This window comes from Staurois parvus, unplaced genomic scaffold (genome assembly GCF_062004578.1).
Source record: "Staurois parvus isolate SC_StPar_1 unplaced genomic scaffold, SC_StPar_1.0 ptg000214l, whole genome shotgun sequence".
In the NCBI taxonomy this organism is placed as follows: Eukaryota; Metazoa; Chordata; class Amphibia; order Anura; family Ranidae; genus Staurois; species Staurois parvus.
Window position 1 is genome coordinate 1,254,018 of NW_028318010.1, and position 14,835 is coordinate 1,268,852.

Here is a 14,835-nt window from a genome sequence, read left to right on the forward strand (position 1 = left end):
AAAAAATGACACACTACACCCTGTGCGTATTTTTTTGGGTCTGTTATGCCTTCTAATACATAAATAATCTAAATTACAGTTCAGATATAAAATACATTAGGGATCACTAAGTGGTAAGCACACTGCATATTTCTATGTATTGTGCGTATGTCAGAGTTTATATTCTCTTGGACTGGATTAATTTATGAACTGGTTTCTCAGACTCTTGCTGGATAATCTGTTAGGATTACAGTGTATCCGAAATCAGATTTTGTATCAATATTAAACCATCAGTATATAGAGGGGGAGGGTCAGACAAGGACATCAGGTCACCTCTGTTCTGCAGAGAGGCGCATGGTTCAGAATGTTAAAGATACTTTAGCACGTGCTAATCAAGGTACTCAAATAAAGAACTAGCTAAGAAAAAGTATAGACTATGATGTGCGTTTACTTTTTAACTTTTGGGAAGTTACTGAAAAATGTATTTTGTATTTCTGCATTTTAGAGTTTCAGCTAACTGACTTATTTCTAAGTGTAGACTTCAGGAATATGTCAACTGATAGCCTCTTTCTGTTATAGGGATCGTTCACACTAGTGTGTTGCACTAACTAATGTGCATTTTACCAAGCGATACCACAAAGCATGAAAGTGTGTATGGAGGTAGTGCAACACAACACACTTGTGATTTAGCTCAACTCAAAACGTGTGCCATATGTGCATTGTGGTGTGCTGTGTTGAAAAAACTGCTGCATGCCTGGTTTATTTGCATTAGATGCCCATTGAAAAGGAATAGGATGCAGCAATGCAACACCTACAACACACTGGTGAAAACAGGCCTATAAAATATATCTAAACCCAATAACAAAGATTTAATGTATTGCATTTTATCAAGACTTAGATGACTGCATTAGTTTTCTGTATTTATTTTTTTACCTTTATTTTAACAAGGTGATTTGGTCAGTAGGAAGCTGCCTGTCTTAGTGTGGCACCTCAATCTATGGAGGAGCAATGGAGACAACCTTGGACAGCAACATTGTTTGAAAAGGATAGTGTTATATGGACTAGTATATTTATATGGGCTCTACATATGTGATTAACAAATTAAAGTCTAACTCCAGCTGGCACTTTTCAAGCAGTTAAAAAAAGTTGTTTTTTTTTGTGATTAAGATTTTACATAAATAAATAAAGTCTGACAATTGTAAGCACCCCTGTCAGTGACATATGGTTTGCCTCAACCCTCTAACTCCTGTTTTCGCTGCACAAGTTGGCCCGTTAAAGGTTTAAAAATAACAGCAGGATCAACAGGTAACAAACTAACTTACAGAAGGACTCATAAAAATAAAGACTGCTTTGGTAATGCTAGTAATAAAATGTATAATTTATGTCATTTTTAATTTTGCCTTTGAACATAAGGTTTGGGGGGATACCCTGGTTAACTGACACTTGCTAATTTTTTCATTCCTTCTGAAAAAAGTAAACATAACCTCTCCAGTGCTCAAAACATAACCACTTGCAAATTTTCATTGTTATAACATTCTGGGGAACTTAACTTACCAACCCAGGGGCAAAACTGACAACTCAAGTGGCCCCCGGGCAATAGGATATCATGGGGCCCACTGTGTCCCTTCTCACACTCAAGCCACACCCACACAAAGAGCCAACTAGATATTGTATTGCCCACATTATATGCGTTTGTCACAGAATTTATTTAAACTACGTTCAAAATAAAGGTTTAATGAGTTAAGAAAATAAAGAAAAATGAACTTACATTGAAGAATGTTCCAATATGTACCAAAAAAAAAAATTCAAGAGAGATTCATATATTAACAGTATTAAAAATCTGAACACAATTTAGAGCAAATTAGGAACAAAAATAAATAGTTTAAAAAGATTAAATCGAAGATTTTAAAAGAGCACGAAAATAAAACATATCTACGTCTTTTCAATCTGACAAACTATATTCACATTTTCAAAGCAATAGCAAAATAATAAACCAAATAACCCTAATGAAATGAAAGACTAATGCAACTGACCCTTATAATGTGGGTGGAAGCCAATATGTCAATATGTATTTTGGACTCCAAGGAATCTGCTCTGACATAAAACCACCATATTTTCACCACCTATACAGTATAACACCACCACCTGTACAGTATATTAGCACCACCTGTAAATTTAATTATTATCAAAAAGCATCATAAAAAATTACAATGAAGCATTTTGAAAACTTTTTTTCACGTAAGACGGGGACGATAGAAAGAGAGCAGGGGTGAAAGAAAGGGGTGTGTGTGTGAGAGAGAGGGGTTAGGAGAGAAGGGGGTGAAAGAAAGGGGTGTGTGTGTGAGAGAGAGGGGTTAGGAGAGAAGGGGGTGAAAGAAAGGGGTGTGTGTGAGAGAGGGCTTGAGAGAGAAGAGGGTGAAAGAGGGAGAGAGGAGGGGTGGGGCAGAGTGAGAGAGAGAGAGAGAGAGAGAAGCAACTGAGAGAGAGAAGGGGTGAGAGAGAGGGGGGTGAGAGAGGGGGGTGGGAGAGGAGGGGTGAGAGAGGGGGGTGGGAGAGGAGGGGTGAGAGAGAGGGGTTGAGAGGGGGGTGAGAGAGAGAGAGAGAGAGAGAGAGGGGAGTGAGAGAAGGGGGTGACAGAGAGAGGGGAGAGAGAGAGACAGACACAACATCCTCAGCAGAAGTCAGGCAGGGTTCATGTCAAACCACCACAGACCACATCTACACCCTTCACAGTCTCATCAAAAACCATGTCCACAATACAAAACATGGAAAGATGTGGCCTGCAACAACTCATCAGCACAGTGTCGGAACTACCAGGGTCGCAAAAGCCGCACTTGCAACTGGGCTCAGAAGTTCCGCCACTGTGGGAGGGCCCAAGAGCCCGGATTGTGTCTCCCCAGCACCATAGTGTTGCTGACTGCAGGGCTCTACTGTGAAAGTTTCTCTCTCTCACAGGCAGCCCAGGGCCAGCACTGACAGTTCCCCCTCCTCCCTCTCCCCACATGGATGGGAGAGCAGTGAGAGATCTGGCTCTGCTCCCCCTTCTCCTGTGCCTGCCCTTCCCACTTCCCCAACCACGCTCCCTGGCAGTGTCTCAGAGAAGGAGATAAGTAAGCGTGAAGTGGGAGGGGACAGACACAGGAGGAGATGGTGGGAGGAGGATGAGCAGAGCCAGGGAAGATTGAAGTTCAGCAGTAAGAAGAGTACAGGTGCCGATAGCCGATCCATCCTGTGAGTGAAGTCTTCCCCCTTTCCTTTCCTGCCTTCCAGTACAATAATATAAAAGGGACTCTGATGTACAGTAAAGGGTACTCTGTGGACTCTGATGTAAGGGGGCAGAGACCCCCTTACATCAAAGTTCTCGTTTACACCAGAGTCCACAGCATTTCACCTTACATCAGAGACCCCCTTAAATCAGAGTTCCCCTTTATATTCCAGAGTCTACAGAGATCTCCCTTATGGTTCCTTACAGACTCTGATGTAGGGAGCTCTGTGGACGCTGACGGTGGGGGGCTCTGAGCACTCTGATGTAGGGGGGCTCTGCAGACTCTGATGTAAGGGGTGCTTTAGGAACATTGATTAAAGGGAAATGCTGGAAACGTTGATGTTAGTGGGGTCTCTGGTTACCAGAGACTCCCTTATATCAGAGTTCCCCTTATACCAGATGTGAGTAAGTGTAACCTACGCAGAGGACTAATCAATTAGACTGGCTGCTGCTAGCAAACCACAAATGTGTAATGGTGAACAGATGTGTAAGTACAAACATAAAAATTGCTGTGCTGCCTCTACTGAAAAAAAATTAAATGAATAAATAAACTACTTTACTACATATAGGGTCCCCACAAACGTGCATACACTACAATGTCCTATGGGCTGACAAATATATCCCTCCTGCACAGTGACTAAATCATAAATAGGGAACCGATATATGTACTCATTGTGCTATAAAATAAATAATAGCAAATATACAATACCATCAAACTATATGTACAGTGAACTTGTATGCAAAAGACAATGTGTATGTATATTAAAGTCTCAATCAATGTGCAAACATATTAAAGTTCCAATGTGGAAAAAAATCCCTATCCGCATCCAATGTGAATACAAGATGATACAATAGTTAATCTTCTTATTCATAGCAATCCTCTGTGCGAAGTGCTCCAATTAGTGCTCCCCCTCCAGAGCACCACTCACCACAAATAACTGACCACCTTGGATGGTAGGTCAACTAGCACATTGGGTGTTGCAGCACTCTCCTGCAGTAAGTTGGCAATCTGTGTGATCTTGATACCTCTATACACTGGTAACGGACTCCATATATGAAAACACCTCCAGATCACTCGCTTGCGAAAACTCCTCCAGAACCCCACAGTACTCCTCCACCACTGTAAAAACATCAAAGGGAAACTTCCATAGCATAACACTGTATTTATTAGGTAAAAAACATTTAAAATTGCAGTTACATAAAAAACATGTGTATGGCACTTTAAATCCCAGCACAAAGCAATTTCTTCTCAAAGGACAAGTGTAGCGCTATCAGGGCCCCGCCCTACGCTTTTCGTCATATAACGTCATCAGGAGCGTGGCTAGTGCACCTCACTTGATGTCCATATATACCCCCCAAGAAGTCTGTGAACAATCGGTATTAATTAGCGGCCGTCTTCTTACATCAGAGTTCCTTCTTACATCAGAGTCACCCCTAAAGTGTAAGGGAACTCTTCGAGTTCAGATGTAAAAGGGGAACTCTGTGGATTCAGATGTAAAGGGGAAACTTTGTAGACTCTGATGTAAGGGGGGACTCTTGTGATTAAATCCATATGATTAGAAATGTTATTTATTCACAAAATATTTGCATAGTGTATAATGAAAAAAAAATTGCCGTAGTGTTCAGGTTTGGCTTGAAGAAAAGGTGGAAACTCTATCCAGGACGGCAGGAAGGGGGCTCGCTGCAGAACATGTGAAATGGCCATGCTGTGGGACCGAAATAAAGAGACTGCGATTGGAGTAAAGGCCCCAGGCTCAGAGGGAAGGGTCAGGGCTGCTCTTCATAGTTTCTTGCACCAGGGCTCTGAATGTTCTTGTTATGCTTCTGCATCAGCGACCTCAAAGACAGACAGACCCTGAGCCTGTACTGAGAGCCCACAGCTTGGAAATTAAATCAGGATGACACAAACCTATAAGCCCAGGGAGAGTAAATTGTGTCCAGGGGGTCCTGGAAGATTAGGACCACTTTCTGCTACAGTGCCTCAAGTACTCATCAGTGAGGGACATTCACTTCCAATGACTCTCCACTCTCATCCTGGACTTCAAAGCCATAGAAGAGAATAGGAAGCTTCTACTGGGAGAAGAGGAGCCAATGGAGAAAGTAGCTTCACAATATGTGAGAGCATGTCACAAACTGAGAGGGACATGAAAAACCGAGGACTTAAAAAATCCTTTACATGGATTCCCTTTTAACCCCCCTTTTTCCATACAAACTGCTTTGGCCATGCTAAAATATTATTTGGTCCTACCAATAAAGCTCATTTGAAATTGAATTTGACACAGGGAGTGAGAGAGAGGGGGAGAGAAGGGTGAGGGGGGGAGGTGTGAGAAAGGGGGTAAGAGAGAGGTGGAGGTGAGGGGGGGTGAGAGAGGGGGTTAAGAAAGAGAGAGGGTGAGAGAGATGGAGGGGGGATGAGATAAAAAAAGAGGGGTGAGAGGGGGTTGAGAGAGAGTCAGAGGTGAGAAAGAGAAGAGATGGGAGACAGAGAGATTGGGGTGAGAGAGAGATAGGGGGGTGAGTGAGAGAGGGGGTAATAATGGGGGGTAAGAGAGAGAGAGAAGGGGGTGAAAAAGGAAGTGAGAGAGAGAGAAGGGGGTGACAAAGATGGGGATGAGAGAGAGGGGGGTGAGAGAGGGAGAGTGAGAGAGAGGGGGGGTGAGAGAGAGGGGGTGAAAGAGAGAGAGAGGGTGAGAGAGAGGGGGTGAAAGAGAGAGAGGGGGTGAGAGAGAGAGGGTGAAAGAGAGAGAGGGGATGAGAGAGAGAGGGTGAAAGAGAGAGAGGGGATGAGAGAGAGAGGGTGAAAGAGAGAGAGGGGATGAGAGAGAGGAGGGGAAGATGTTCAGTATGTCTGTTACTCACAATTATAGCCCCAGGCTGCTTTCCCGTAGGCTCATGCAGTCAGAATCTAGAGCTGCTGTGTGCTCTACATTTAAATCTGCTGCCTCCATAGCAAGCCATTGCACAGCAGGGGGTGGGTCATTCCAAATGAACCTAAGAAAGGCTCTCTGCAAGATACGCAGTTGGGACTGCGGGATCGCCACGGGAAGAGTCTCAAAAAGATAGAGTAGTTTTGCAATATTGACATGTTTAACACATTCACCCTATCCAAAAACTATATATTATAAGTATCCCATTGATTCTAAAGGCTATGGATCTCCCTGAACAGCTTGGGAAAATTAGCTTCATATAAATGGGCATAAGTCGGGGTAATATGGGTGCCAAGATATTTAATGGAAGACGTACACCAATGATACGGTTAGTTTTGTTGCAGCAACAAGAGATCTCGAGATGGAATATTAAGAGGCATGGCTTCTGCTTGGAAGTATTTATTTTATAACCTGACAAATCACTAAAAGCTTGCAGAAGTTTATGCTTGGCCGGTAACGACAGGTGGGGTTTAGTAATCGTTAAAAGAACATCATCTGCAAATAAAGAAAGCTTATACTCCTTCCCCTTTACACTTACACCCTTCTATGTGAGGATGTGTTCTAATAGCTACCGCTAGCGGCTCAAGACACACCACGAATAAAAGCGGAGACAAAGGACAGCCTTGCTTTGTACCATTAAACATGGGGAAAGTGTCAGACATAGCATAGGGGAGTTTAACCTGCGCCGTAGGCCTCGAATACAGTGCCGTAATTGCTTTAAAAAAAAAAGGCCTTGCACCCCCACATGACGCAGTAACACAAACAAATAGGGCCAACTCAATCTGTCAAATGCCTTTTGGGCGTCTAAACTCAGTAACAGGGCCGGGGTATGTGCAGTGTTAAGTATATCAATCAAATTGACCGTGCGTCTAGTATTATCACCCGCCTGTCTTGCCAAGATGAACCCTACTTGATCATTATGTATGACTTTAGGCAACAAAGGGGCTAGGCGATTAGCTAATAATTTCGGAAAGATTTTATAATCCATGTTCAACAATGCTATGGGTCTATAGTTAGCTGGAGTGGACAGATTTTTGCCCGGTTTTGGAATAACTGTGATATGAGAGTGTTGAAAGTGCAGATGGGGTTCCTCACCTCTCAACAAGGACATAAAAAATTTCAATAAGGCTGGACCAAGATCTGCTATAAATTTTTTATAGTATGCATACGAAAACCCATTCGGTCCTGGCGTTTTCTGCATTGGTAGATCTTTAAGAACCGCACATAGCTCTTCCATACTAATAGGTGCATTTAAAATGATTCTATCTTCCCGCTTAAGCTTAAGGAGGTGAAGAGCCGAAAAAAAAGCGTCAAAGGAAATTTTACGGAAGGGTGGATACACATCCGGAGCTAAACAATTGTAACGTTTACAATAATAGTCACCAAAAACTTGGGCTATCCGCCGGGGACAAAACGTAGGAGTACTATCTGCTTGAAAAAGGAATTTCGGGGATGAAGTAGTCGAATGTGCCTTTAATTTATTTACCAACAAGCTATACGATTTGTTAGCGTAATGGTAAAATCTCTGCTTCATCCATAATAACCGCTTCGCTGCAGAGCTAGCCTCAAGTGTTCTCAGTAGTTCTTTAAGCTGAACTACTAACCTAAGTTTAGGGGTAGAGGGTGACTCTATAAGCCTTTTCTCTCCCTCAGATAGCTGTTGCATAAGATCTGTTCTCTGACAGAGTGAGGATTTCTTAAGATGGGAACTTTCCGCTATAAAACAACCTCTAATAAAAGCTTTATGAGCTTCCCACAAAGTTGATAACTTGGAAACTGAGCCTGAATTAATTTAAAAAAACTCTTGTATAGCTGCCGAAATAGAGGCAGTAACCTCAGCCTGTTGCAATCGTGTATCATTCAAACACCAGTGACAGGAACACCAGTGACAGCGTCACCTACTGACTCAGGGACCCCACGTAAGCGAAGATTTTGTCTCCTTTCTGTATTCTCTAGGTCTTGCATAGACTGCAACTGGGACATCTGCTGTTTTATAGTATGATTATCATCTTCTAAAACTTGCACATACTGCACTACATCATCAAGCTTGGTCTCTAGATGATCTGTACGTTTTTCAACCTGTGCGATCTCCCCTCTAAGCTCTTGCGCTATCTTCCCCACCACCATAGATATTGTATGGGACAGATGTTGCAAAAGGTCATGTAATTTGTCATCCAGAATGTCTGCCGTAAGATCGGGGGGGGAGAGGAAGAGGAAGACAGTGCAGTAGAATGTGTTACCTCCACCCTGCGACCCGAGGGATCATCCGGTTCTACCACTGGGAGAGCCTGATTACTCGAGGTTGGGGATGCAGCCCGAGACACATATCGATCCATATATGTGGGCCTCTGGAGTTTAACAGGTGACAGAGGATACTTTTGGAGTCCAGTTTTGCCCATTGGGATCACTAGATCAAGCTGAGTCCGGTACAGGGTCTCCTCTGCTGAAATCTGCTATCAATCGCTCCGGAGGAGGGATGTAGAAGCGGAGCTGTGCTAAAGAGCAGCCGCCATCTTTAGCCTCAACCCCCACAGCAGCTATTTTGATGGATGAAAACTTTGTACTGACATGCTGGCTTTTATCCTGTTAATTGTAAGTGCTATATTTTAAATAAATTAAGTGTATTTTTTACATATTACACTATGAGCAGTTACTCTTTCCCTCTTTGGTATTTACTGTGTGGAGAGTCATCTGCCCAGATGATCTATATGATTCAGAGGATATCCTGTATATTGTCTGGATTTTCTGGGGGAACTATCTGCTAGTCCTTGGTACATCAGCCGAGCCTGGTAACTGCACTATTTGACTAATCCTCTGGGTGGTCAGATTCTCTGGTAATGGCTGTGTGATTGGGTGGAAGGTAAAGGACTTTCACTATCCTTTGGTCTCTGGCTTCACCTAAAGCACCAGCATTTCCAGATTATGTGGACTTTTTTATATGTTCATTTGTATCTACTTTCTTACCTTTGGTGGGTGATTGGTTGTAAATAGTTTTTTGCATGATCAAACTAGGCACTACACTGGCAGTTTTATATCTAATCTTTTGCCTATTGATTGTATTAGCTGCTCCTTTTCTGGCTACACACACTATATTGCCAAACGTATTGGGATGCGTGCCTTTACATGCACATGAACTTTAATGGCATCCCAGTCCATAGAGTTCAATATTGAGTTGCCTCCACCACAAACTCACTCATCCATATCTTTATGGACCTTGATTTGTGCACTGGTGCGCAGTCATGTTGGAACAGGAAGGGGCCATCCCCAAACTGTTTCCACAAAGGTGGGAGCATGAAAATTGTCCAAAATGTCTTGGTATGCTGACGCCTTAAGACTTCCCTTCACTGGAACTAAGGGGCCAAGCCCAATCCCTGAAAACCCCACACCATAATCCCCCCTCCACCAAACTTTACACTTGGCACAATGCAGTCAGACAAGTACCGTTTTAGTGGTAACTGCCAAACGCAGACACGTCCATTGGATTGCCAGAGAAGCGTGATTCGTCACCCCAGAGAACGCATCTCCACTGCTCTAGAGTACAGTGGCGGTGTGCTTTACACCACTGCATCCGACGCTTTGCATTGCACTTGGTGATGTAAGGCTTGGATGCAGCTGTTCGGCCAAGAAAACCCATTCCATGAAGCTCTCTATGCACCCTTGTGCTTATCTGCAGACAGCTGGCAATTTCTCTGCACACTGTGCACTTCAGGATGCGCCGGCCCCACTCTGTCACTTTATGTGGCCTACCACTTTGTGGCTGAGTTGCTGTTGTTCCCAGTTGCTTCCACTTTGTTATAATACCACTAACAGCTGACCGTGGAATATTTAGTAGCAATTTCACAGATGGACTTATTGCACAGGTGGCAACCTATCACGGTACCATCCTTGAATTCACTGTGCTCCTGAGAATGACCCATTCTTTCAGAAGATTTTATACCCCTGTGGCCATGGAGGTGATTGGAACACCTGAATCTAATGAAGTGTGTACCAACACTTTTGGCAATATAGTGTATCAGGAATATGAACTTGCATATTCTTTAACGAACATGTAAGCAGAGGTCTAGGTGTCAGGTTTGCAAATCTATCTATTTATCTATATACATACAAAGAGTGAGGAACAGAAGTATTTGAACACCCTGCGATTTTTTTGCAAGTTCTCCCACTTAGAAATCATGGAGGGGTCTGAAATTCACATTGTAGGTGCATTCCCACTCTGAGAGACAGAATTAAAAAAAAAATCAGGAAATCACATTGTATGATTTTTAAATAATTTATTTGTCTTGCACTGCTGCACATAAGTATTTGAACACCTAAGAAACAGCAAGAATTCTGGCTCTCAAAGACCTGTTACTGTGCTTTTAAAAAGTCCACCTCTACTCCACTCATTAATCTAACTTTAGTAGCACCTGTCTGAGCTCTTTAAAAACACCTGTCCACCCCACAGTCAGTCAGGCGCCAACTACTACCATGGGCAAGACCAAAGAGCTGTCAAAAGACACCAGAGACAAAATTGTGGACCTCCACAAGGCTGGAAAGGGCTACGGGGCAATTGCCAAGCACCTTGGTGAAAATAGATTAACTGTTGGAGCAATTGTTAGAAAATCGAAGAGGCTAAAGACGACTGCCAGTCTCCATCGGACTGGGGCACCATGCAAGATCTCACCTCGTGGGGTATCACGGATGATAAGAAAGGTGAGGAATCAGCCCAGAACTACAAGGGAGGAGCTGGTCAATGACATGAAGAGAGCCGGGACCACATTTTCAAAGGTCACTGTCGGTAGAATCCCTGTTGCAGTGTGTGCAAACCTAGTCAAAAACTACAGGAAACGTTTGACCTCTGTAATTGCAAACAAAGGCTTCTGTACCAAATATTAACACTGATTTTCTCAGGTGTTCAAATACTTATGTTCAGCAGTGCAAGACAAATTCTTTAAAAATCATACAATGTGATTTCCTGATTTTTTTTTCAAATTCTGTCTCTCAGAGTGGGAATGCACCTACAATGTGAATTTCAGACCCCTCCATGATTTTTGAGTGGGAGAACTTGCAAAATCACGGGGTGTTCAAATACTTCTGTTCCTCACTGTATATATAAATTTATTTCTTCCCTCTGAATTTTCTTAACCAAAAAAATAATTTCTTTCATATCAAAGACCCTCTCCCTGTTGCTTTTTTCCCTTTTCAGCTACTCTCCTTTCATCTGCCTGTCCTGTTTTGCCCCAAACCATGAGTCAGTCATTGCTTATACACTCAACCACTAAGGTAGGGGACCACTGTGTTGGTAAGTTTTCAGGAATTTCAAGAGTTTCTTCTTGCAGTTTGCTTTGATATGTTCAAGAGCCAGGGAGGACAGATGTTCTTCAGAGGAGCGTAGCCCTAGATGCCGCTCCCACTCTAGGAAAAAACCTAAAAAGAAAGATCATACTTTTTCTTTTCCAAAGCAACACCAGTACCCCACAGAAGTCCTGCTGGGTCTGTGGAGCAGTACCCATGTCCAATAAATTGGTGTGTAAAGGCTGCCTGGAAGAGTTTGCAGTTGACAGGAAACAAGAGAATACCCAGGTGTCATCATTATTAAAGAAGGTGGTGCGAGATGTTATGTCTGAACTCATTTCAATTATCCCGGCCAGGTAGCCCCCTAGCTGTGCCAGTCAGGAAGCTCCACTAGAAGAGCAACCTGGGAGCTCTGCAGGTAGTGCTCAACCACTTTGTGCTGCTTCCCTGGCAAGTGGGCAGCCTGCAGACTATAGTAGCTCCTCTTCATCAAAAGAAGATCCAGAGCAGCTCAGTTTCAGCTTTTACTTGGTGGAACCATATATCCAGGCAGTTAAGCAGTACATTGCATGGGAGGAGGAGGATCCACCAAAAATTACGAAATTATATTTCCTCTTTCTTCAAAAACAATCCCTTTTTCCGTTCATGGAGGGAATTAAAGATGGTATAAAGCAGGAATGGTATAAGACTGAGAAAAGGTTCTCCTTCTATCGTCTATACAAGTTATATACTTTTCAGGAAATGGATGTAGCATCACTTGAATCCCCGCTGACAGTAGATGTGGCAGTTTTCTGCCTGGCAAAAAATGTTACACTCCCTATGGAAGACTCAGCTTCATTTAAGGATGCAATGGACATGAAGATAGATATGGATCATATCAGGTGGCTGGGGTGGCCTGCTGTCCGATAGTGGCACTTACCTTGGTGGCCAGTGCTCTAAAGGTCTGGACCTAGAATACTGAAGCAGCAGTTAAAGAGGGAGTCCCTAGGGCTGATATCATTTGAGCCCTAGAAGAACTGAAGGTGTCGGTGGATTTTATTGCAGAAGCAGCAATAGACTCAATCAAATAATCGGCCAGAGAGATGCTACACTCAGCCATGGCCCTATGGTTAAAAACAGTGGGCAGTGGATGCTTCCTCAAAGCAAAATTGGTGCAATATACCTTTTTACAGAAAATCTTTGTTTGGTAGTAAACTGGAGACAGCCATATAAAGCGTGACAGGAGGGAAGTCCTGGTTGCTCCCACAGAACAGGAAGCAAAGGGAGTCAAAATTGTTTCCCAGCAAGTTTCAATCCTGAATGTACAGAGAGCCTAGATCCAGTCATCAGGCCAGGGGCTCAGGTGGAGGATGGAAAGGAACACAGGCAACCTTTCAGAGATCACAGCATACCTAGGGGTGCTCTTTGATTCTGCTAATGCCTCTATTTCGCTTCCACCAGAGAAAGCAGTGACAGTCAGAAAAAGAATTCTGAGGGCAACAACCTCTGATCACATGAAGGCTTCCCAGTGCCTCAGTCTTTTGGGTATAATGTCGGGATGCATACCGATGATCCCTTGGGCACATTGGCACTTGTACCAGTTTTAGCTGGGATTCTTAGGGCAATAGAGGAAACAGAGCCTAGCACAATTAATAACAGTGTTGCTCAGTATGAGGAAGAGTCTGCAGTGGTGGCTGAAGAAAGAGATCCTTGAGAAAGTCATACCCCTTAGGGTCATTAGACTGGATGACAGTTATGAAAGATGACAGCAATACAGGCTGAGGGGTGCACTGTGAAGGTCTGTTGTTTCAGGGCAAGTGGAGATTCCAAGCCAAGCGAGTGGTCTCAAATGTACTGGAGGTTAGGGCAGCCTTGATGGCACTCTTGCCTCTGCACCACAAGATCAGGAACAGACCAGTCTCTTTTGCGGTTGCACAACAGAGCAGGAGTTGCCTATATTAAACGCCAAAGGAGGAACTCTCAGCAGTACGTTGTTGAGGGAGTTGGAACCCATATCATCTTGGGCAGACTGTCACCTACAAGCCCCGAGGGCAGTTTACCTCCCAAGGAAAATGAAAACGTAGGCAGATCAAGACTTTTAGGCAGATTCCCAGATCACTACGACTGGGCTTTCTACCAACTTTCTTTCAACTAGTCCACATGTGGGAATCTAGCCCAGAGAGACCTTTTTGCTTCCCACAGCAATTGCAAACTTTGGAGGTACCTGTCATGATTTCTGCATTCTCAGGCAGAGGAGACAGATGCACTGGTCTTACCCTGGAACTGCAATTTGGCCTATGTGTTTCCCCCAACATTTCTCATATTGAAATTCCTCTTGAGGCATCCTTCCATTTTGGCCATGGAGGCCCTAGCTTCCCCTGGCCATTCACCTCAGACTCCAGCAGCCAGATCCCTGCCCAGTGTTACTGCGCCTTCTGGTATAGGACGATTTTGTACATCCTAGTATTCGCAGACTGGAACTGTGAGCATTGCTGTTGAAAGAGGGAGGCTGGAGAACCTAGGCTGCTCCTCCAGAGTAATCTCTACCTTATTGAGTAGTAGAAAGCCCTCTACTAACATCTATGCGAAGATCTGTTTGTGGCTTTCTTGGCTGGGCGAGACTTTGATCCTACTGTGCCTCAACTTACAGCCTCCCCCAGCTCTGTTCCACTCTTCTCCCATTGCCCCCCTCTTCTGTCCACCTTGCTCTGTCCCCCTTCTACTCCATCCACTCCCTCCACCTGGCTGCATTCCCCCTCTCTTCTGTCCACCTTGCTCTGTTCTCCCCTCCACCTGGATGCATCCCTCCTCTCTTCTGTCCTCTTGGCTGCACCCCCCCCCCCTCCTCTTGGCTCAGTCCCACTGTTTCCTCCATGCACCTGGCTCCATCCCCCCCCCCTCCTTCATCCACCCCCTGCATTTGGCTCCATCCCCCTTCTCATGTCCACAGCCTCTAACCATCTCTTTTATCATGTCCACAATCTCTGACTATTTCTTGTATCATGTCCACAGTCTCTGACCATCTCTTGTATCATGTCCACAGTCTCTGACCATCTCTTGTATCATGTCCACAGTCTCTGACCATCTCTTGTATCATGTCCACAGTCTCTGACCATCTCTTGTATCATGTCCACAGTCTCTGACCATCTCTTGTATCGTGTCCGCAGTCTCTGACCATCTCTTGTATCGTGTCCGCAGTCTCTGAGGGGGAGCCTGGAGAGGAGTCAAGAGGAGTGCCGTCGAGATGGGGGTCACGGGACGAGTCAGACATGTGTGGACTATGAAGACAATATAGGATAAAAACAGAGCAGCCAAGCTGGAGACCGAAGAGAACCGTTTGATTGAGCTCTGAAAGGTGCACCTGAGAGGTCAGTGACAGCGCCATCAGGCCAGTCTGAGGGGGAGTCACTG

At 44.2% G+C, this 14,835-nt stretch overlaps 1 pseudogene; it reads left to right on the top strand.

Annotated features, from left to right (window-relative positions):
- Nucleotides 1-8,350: 8,350 nt before the first annotated feature.
- Nucleotides 8,351-12,840, top strand: LOC149460977 (uncharacterized; annotated as a pseudogene).
- Nucleotides 12,841-14,835: the final 1,995 nt, after the last annotated feature.